At 36.7% G+C, this 8,172-nt stretch overlaps 1 long non-coding RNA gene across 2 annotated transcripts in view; it reads right to left on the reverse strand.

The window, feature by feature from the left end:
• LOC103457531 (uncharacterized) overlaps positions 1–560 on the reverse strand; it is a 31,006-nt gene extending 30,446 nt beyond the window's left edge. For both annotated transcript variants that reach the window (XR_532447.2, XR_532446.2), the window contains exon 1: positions 405–560. This is a non-coding gene — a long non-coding RNA (uncharacterized LOC103457531). The remainder of the gene's footprint in view (positions 1–404) is intronic.
• Between the last annotated feature and the right edge of the window lie 7,612 nt (positions 561–8,172).

Below are 8,172 nucleotides of genomic sequence, written 5' to 3' on the forward strand. Positions count from 1 at the left end.
ATGCTCCTTTAATGCTGTCTCTCTTTACCAAGCTTCACACATAGGCAGTCATTATTTACTCACCAAATGTTATAGCAATGTGGTCTCTGGCTTTTGCAATAACCCATACAAATGTCAATTTTAAAAATAAAGACACCCAAACAACATGTTATGTAAGAACCGTTCCAAAAAGTGAAAAATACCATTAGTTCAAAGTGGATTTCAGCTAGTTTCTCAGCTAGCTCAACACACATCTACAAAGTCTGCTAGCATTAGCGTTTATTAGCCTCCAGAAATATGTCCCATTTTCTACACAATGCTCATAAGAAATTGCATAGTGTGACTCACTACTTCACTCAATTCAATAACATATTCAGCTTTTAAATGAAACCAACATATGTGCATCAAAATAAATTTTTACTGACCTGTGATGTAGAAAAGATAAGACACATATGTTGAGCTTATATTAGCATTTAAGAGGCTTATTCTTCTTCTGTGTGCTCAACCTTCTCTATTCCACCAATGCGAGAGGCGCCCCTGGTGGTTGTATGTGGAATCACACTTACTGACTGAAATAACACTAGAGAACTTATTAGAATGAGAAATTAAGAATAAAAGGAAAATAATGTTGGGGTGCTTATTTTTATACTTTGTATCTTGATTTACTTATAACTTGTTTTTGATCCCTTTACACATGAAATAATTAAATCAACACTCCAGGTATATTTTTGACAAAGGAATATAACGTGATTTAAATTTTTTTTTAAAAGTTTATTTTACATAATAATGCCTCATGTCATGACATCCTAGATGCCATGACACCTACAATGGACATTAACTTGGCAATTATAAATGCTTTGTTTTCAAGAAAATTCTAAAATCTTCTTATGGTTTGCAAAGTAAGTTTTACATAATTTGCGTGCTTGTACATTAGCATAGCCGCAAATTGTGCTAGACGACATGAAAAAAATAAAACAAGCAGTCAAAATCACATATTTCAGAAAAATTAACCATGGAGCTTCATTTTGGCAAGAAGGGGACATAGTTAGGCGCTGTTATAATAACATTATAAATTCCATGTCTGACGAAGAAGCTTGCCGAACCTGTGCTATGATTAGCATCACAGTTCTGACACAGAGCTCATGCTAATCGGAGCAATTAGGTAACAGCACAGGTCTTAATTTATGCAGCTGGGACCAGCTCCCATTTCTAAATGCACTAGAATGACAGCGATTGTCAATTAGCTACGTAGTAACGGGGACATTTGATGCCACATTCGATGCCACAGATGGAGACAAAATCATCACCATCCCTCCTGCTAATTCTGAGCCTGATTTGCATGATCCATTTAGAAAGTATTTATGAGAATGGAAAATGGCTGTCGCCACTGATGAAGCAAGTTGAATTGATTGTCAGAGGTGAATGTGCTTATTTTTTGTGACTTGTTTATACCTGCAGTAATTTGTGCAAATAGATTCACAATGTGAATCACTAATTATTTAAATAATAAAGCAAAATAAGCAAAAGTGAATAGAAATTATACTGTTTTGTAATGGTGAGAGTGTGGTTCTTGAGTGCCATACTGATTCGAGGCTGACAATAACAGCTAATTAGGATTTCTAATTAAGCAGTCAGCAGTTTTGACAAATGAGGAGCTATGTAATAATCACCAGAAAGTAGGGCAACCTGGGCAATTTTACTTTAAAGCCGCCATTGCTGTAAGCTATTATCAGGTCATACAAAGTTCAGCATAAGGTAATACTGAGTATACATTAGGCCAAGATGTACTGAAATATTTGTTAGCACCTACAAGTTTTAGTTGTACTTGAATATAACTGTAGATAAGGGTTTATAAAAAGAAAAAAATAATAAATGTTAAAGTTATTGCGCAACATTAGCAGTTTCTGAGCAAAGGTTTCTGCCTCATGTGTCTAATGTAGACAGCTGTAAGTTAGCTGGAGGGCAGTGGTGTTTCTGCTGATATATTCATTTAACAGTGGGAGAATATATATAGGGAATCTGACCTGCTGTATCCTTCACCTAATTTAAAGCATAAACTTGTCTTGCTTCATTAAAGTGGATTAATTTCTGCCAAAGAAAATGATGTGTACAACACATATTGCTTGATTATGAAACAGGAAAGACTAATAGATCTTCTCTAATGCTAATCCATGTGTTTCATTTGTTCTCAGACTACTCTATTTTTATTTGGTTTCATAATCACTCAACTATTTTCTCCCTACACCACGACTGGCACTGAGTGAGCCATTATGTTATCAGTCTCGTCTTCTTTGTGGCTCCATTCCAATCCAATAATAGTTTAACTTGGCTGGAGTTGAGTCATTTTAATGTATCCTCAGGCTGTTTTCAGGGCTCCATGTGGTAACAACAATAGAGATGTAGACTATGAGTCTCTGCAAAAAATGTTACAGGCGTGGATTCAGCTGTCAGAGTTTGGGGTTGTTGTGTTTGTGTAGTGTGTGTTTTACTCTGTACTGGAGATGCAGGTTTTCCCTGAAGGGTGGGGCTGAGCAGGGTGCTCCCACATATCTGCAATTCATCAAGCTCATCAGCTGCTGAATAAGAGGAGCAGACTGCTGGTCATTTGACGCCTGATGTTAACCTCTGCAGTACCTCTGGCCCTCTTTTTTAATCTCCTAGTTGTTCATTATTATTTTTAGTAATACCTACCTAGTGCTCTGTTCTAAAAGTTACACTTTTGTCAACTCCTGGAAATTCTGCTCAGAGTTCCCTACTAGATTCCTCACTTATATAAGCTGCTCAATAACAAACTTGATTCATCTACCATGACCGGCTACCATGTTACATCTGCTCCAATCACCAACTCCAGATTCATCTCCACCTCCATACCAACACATGCCAACACTCCAGACTCTGCTCATTCCTCCCTGGTGTTTTTATCTTCAATCTATCATAAGCTCTTCATTTCCTCATTTAATCATAGCAATTGTTTGTTTCCACTGGTTTTCCTTTTTCTGTTCAAGGACCTCACCCCTTGGTTCAAGACTACTGCACATTCATTATTCTTTGTCTTCAAGTAATAAACCTAATCTGTGTATTTTAGTATTTGAGTCTCAAGAGTGTCTTGCGTGTGGGTCAGAAGCCTCCCAAAAACCAGGACCTCAACCAGTGAAAGCATTGTCTCCTTTCTTAGAGATTTAAAATTTTTCATAATCAAAAAACACCTGAACATATATTTGAAAGTTATAGGAAGAGGTGATCCAAAATGGTCTTCCATACTTAAGCTGTTTTGTTGTTTTTTCCATCAAAGTAGCACAATACTTACTTTCCCTACTAATTTAACTTTTTTGAAAAAGTAATAACTATAGCTAATAATTGCATTTCAAAAATAACTTGCTCACATCTGCCATGTACAAGAATGCTGGACAGATAGCTTGATTAACTGAACCCAACTTACAACAAATGGTAACACATAATACTCTATTTAAAACGTTCACACACTTAATTTACTTTTTAGTTTGTCTCTGCATAAAACAAACTGCTTCCAATAGACTCTGTTTAAATATAGCGGAAAAGTTTTGTTAGTTTTCTGACCAAAATGCAGACACGAGCATAGCTACATTAGAGCTGCTGTCTAAAGAGGAACACCTTGTAATGTCCTATTTTTTGCACATCTGATGCTACAAAAGGGGTGTAATAGAACATTCACCTCTGTTACATAGCCAGTGTTGTTCCTATGTTTTTTGTCTGTGGGTGCAATGATTCCATGGTGCAATACATAAAATAGATGTGCGTTTACTTAGATAAAATGCTACTTTCAAAATAGCATCATATATATATATATATATATATATGAGAGGTAGGAAGAGATGAAATAAGACCTCAAACTTGATAGCAGAAGCAGCAGATGTGAAGAGGTTGAACACACGTACGGAAAACAAAAGGAGACAAGAGAAAGGCCTTTTTTTGGTGGGAGCACTGTGCAAAGTCGGAGCATTGTGTAGGTGTGAATCAAAGTGCATATAAAGCTTTTTGCAAGCTCTAAAGGTGTCCAGGGAAAGGAAACCCAGAAAGCTGTTAGAGAGCAAGGTGACAAGATGAGACGTAATGTGACAGCTGCCACGTGTCACCTTCTGAGGACAGATGGTGTTGGAAAATAAATAGCAATATTCCTTGCTAATGTTGCTGTAAAATGGTCCAGAAAGTGCATCATTTATGACTTAAAAGTCACTTTTGTTTACATTCCTCCACCAAACTTTGAGATGCTTACTGAATAACTGTACATACTCAAAGATCAAAATATTCACAGGTGGGCTCTGTTTCCTTGGGGTTCTTCTGAAGGCAATCTTTTGCTGGTCAATATGTTGTATGGAGCATACAGCATATCTTTGACCTTATTGAAGTTCAAAAATCTTTCAATAAGACGGTGATAGAGTAACTCTAAATGCTGACTACTTTGATTTTTTTTCTAACCTTTTTATTTTTTTATTCAAGGCTGGATGTTGGAAACCTTGTATGAGAAAACGACCCCTGTTCAATGATAGCTTGGTAAAATCTTTGGCCTCTCTCTAGTTTAGAAAAAGAATACAAAACAATTCATTTCTCCCAGAATTTGCAACATGAAATACTCCTCATGTTTTCCAAAATCTGCCTTTGATTGCACTGTTTGGTCTCTTCGTGACATCTCCTCACGTACTGCAGAGAGAATACCGTGAGATTCTGAAAAACAGAACCAGAGAACCCAGTGAAGTCTTTCCTGTTCAAATCCAAGGCCGATCTCTGTGACTCAGGTGTGGTACATATTTTATTTACATTGTTTACTTTGCTAGGTTTGTCATATTTTCAGGTGAAGTTTCTTCAAGAACTTTTTTCTAGTATGCCTTAGACATGCACTCAATGTCACCTTATTATCTTTCTTTCTTGAAGGGGTTTGACATATTTTTTCTTCATTTTATCCAACCAGGCTTTGAATTCAAAGTGAAAAACAACAATTTCCAACAAGATGGGCCAGAACTGTGAGATGTCAGCCTTTGAATAACTTTTGCACAAACCGAACCGTGTGAGTATTAGTTTATTACAGCAAAGAAATAGATGGACATGGGTGAGGGAACCGCAGATCAGAAAAAGAATAAAATGGCCCAACTTACATTTTACAAAGAACATCTTGATGTTGGTTGTGCATCAATTCAGTTTAACATAGCTTATCAATGCTGGACGCTGTGATGTCAGGATTCCTTCTAACAGTTTTACTTTGTCTTATAACGTCTATAGTTGTGTCATCCCAAAGTGTTAATTGTTGCCCAAATCTTGTACTGTAAAAACTGGGGAAAAAATAATTTCACTCATCTCCTGCAACAGTTGAATATCTGCATAAATAAAACAATACATTTCATTTGCCCTGCAAAAATGAAATGTATTGCACATGTCAAGCCTTTAGAACAGCTTTTAGGTTTTGTGGTGTAAAATTTTTCTTACAAGTCTTGAGTTTTACGAGGTATTCAAGCTGCTCTTGCTACCAAATGGGACAGCCACAACTCACATGAATACAGAACATGTACATATTCTCCAAATTCCACGGGTGTTTTCCCACCTGATAGTCCAGTAGACTTTGTTTGATTTGATACAAAAATTGCAACATTTGTTCCATTTTCAGCTGGTGTGGTTCACCTTCGAAATGACAAAATAAGATCCAAGTTTTTTGTCTGTTGTGTGTTCTCTAACATGACCATAACAACCAACCCAGTGCAAAAAACTGTTAATATTTTGAAAATCCAGGGATGATACATGGACTAAGAATTATTTTGGTTAGATCTAAATTTTTGTGAAAAGGGACTTGGAGAAAAGTTGTTCTTGTAGGTGAACAGTCAAATCAGAGGAAGGCAAGATGAGCGTTTAAGTGATTTTCAGCTGACTATTAATTACTATAATTGTTTTTTATCAATTCTTTTCTCAGTTTTTGCAATGTCTAAGCATAATTTACACAAACGTCTTCCATACTTAAGCTGTTTTGTTGTTTTTTCCATCAAAGTAGCACAATACTTACTTTCCCTACTAATTTAACATGAAAATGAGTCATCATTTTCATCATCCCATTGGTACTAGTGACATTAAAGCAGTGGTTCTTAACCTTTTTTGAGGTACCGAACCCACCAGAGTCATGTGCGCATTCACTGAACCCTTCTGTAGTGATAAATAAAATAGTTTTTTTTCCCCCCCAAAATTCAAGACATAGGGATGACCTAACTAGAGTCTAGTTGGGTCACCCCAAGATCACTAAGTCTTCTTAAAAGGTAGAGTCTCAGAACAGTTCTTCAAAATATAGTCAGTGTTTTCAGCACAGTTGAGCTGACTGTCCAGGAACGAGCCAAGGTATTTAAAATTTGCCACAGTTTCAACAGGTTGGCCATCGAGAGAAACTGGAACCACTTTAAGGTCTTGTTTAGATCATTTAATTATCTCTACATTCTTAAGAGAATGAAAATTTGATAATAAATAATAAAGACTTTGCGGTATTCTGATTTAGTAATGTAATTATATTAGTTGTGTTACCACCCTCAGGCCACTAGAGGCAGTAGCAACCCCGAAAAGATGCGACTAAGGAGCAGATTTAGAAGTACACCGAAAGCTACAGAATTTGGTAAAAACTGTGAGCTTTGCTGAAGTAATTAAAGACACAAGTTCAAATCCATGCTGAGAGTGGAACTCCTTCAATCAGTGCTCCTCCGCAGCACTGATGACTAAACAATGTAACGTGATCCTCTGCAGCAAGTGATGGAAAAACGGGGCGCGTCATCACGACTTTACACAAGTGTGTCTTTACCTCCGCGGCAGAGGCTCCGCCGAACCCCTGAGACCGACTCACCGAACCCAGGTTAAGAACCACTGCATTAAAGGAAGCTTGTTTTCTTGTTACTCCCCATGCATAAATTGGATTGTATTCCATAGTCTTGCTTTGAGCAGAGCGAGAATGTGCTATGCGGTGTGTGAATGATTGGTATGCACATAGCTGCATCAAAAATAAACTTGCTAATAATGGACCAAATCTTGCTCATAAATCTCAACAGAAATATCTCGGAGAGCCTCAGTGAACAGTCTCTCCTGCATATTCATTCTTTAAGTGCATTAAATGGCGCTAAGAATAGGACTCCAGACAGCAGCGCAAATTTGTGTAAGTGCCATATGTTCATTGATTGATATAAATGCACAATTTCTCCCATAGGTTTGCATTCCCATACATTTGAAGTGGAGTATCGGTTGTTGCAGTTGCTCAGTTGTCCACATAGCCCAACTGAGACAGAAAGACAGCTGAACACACCTGACCTTTAATGTTGTCTCTGTTTCCAGTCTCAGAATGTCAGATACCAGTGCCTCACACCTTCCATGCTGCTTCAGCTATTCATTGATTAAGAAGGGGGGTTGGAGAATCTATACATTTAAAAGCCATATAGTGTCTCTGTTCCCATCTATCATGCATTATTTATTATTCAAATACAACTTTTCAGTTATATATATATATATATACACACACACACATAACGAATATGCTTGCAAAATCCAATTGGTCGACACTATAAATACTTCCAGCACAATCTGGTAACCCATCTGCTGTAGTCTAATGACTATACTTCTGCAGGCAATGATCTATATTTCTGGGCTTCCTGCATATAGCTGGCGGATATCTGAAAACAATAATGAGTTGCAGTGATGCCTCTTTTCCATAGTTGATTGCAGTGTTTTTAGTGTTTTTATAAAATACATTGTTATCCAGTGAAAACCACTGCTTGCAAGGAGACTAATTTAGAAAAATTGTGAAAAGAGCATATTTGCATTGCTGTTTTTGTGACTGGACAATAATAACTGCACTGTAACTGTAGTACTGTAGTTATCGAAGTTAAAACAAACAATGTTACGTTGTCCCTCATCTGGATTTGTTTGTGCTTGTTTTATGGAGGGCTAGAGATATGGGATCAGAAATAAAAGGAGTAAGCAGATACCAGACTTGTGAACTATAAAATTTGATGATATAAGAAATAACTTTTGTGAAGAGGTTTTGAGGAGGTATGTTCAAGCATTTTTCAAAGTAGCTATTTACAATCTTTAATAATAACAATAATAATCAATTTAATTTGTACCGCACTTTTCATTAGCAAAAATCTCAAAGTGCTACACAGTGCAACTAAAATCGTAGATAAAATCAACATCATAAAAATC

Source organism: Poecilia reticulata, linkage group LG21, assembly GCF_000633615.1.
Source record: "Poecilia reticulata strain Guanapo linkage group LG21, Guppy_female_1.0+MT, whole genome shotgun sequence".
In the NCBI taxonomy this organism is placed as follows: domain Eukaryota; kingdom Metazoa; phylum Chordata; class Actinopteri; order Cyprinodontiformes; family Poeciliidae; genus Poecilia; species Poecilia reticulata.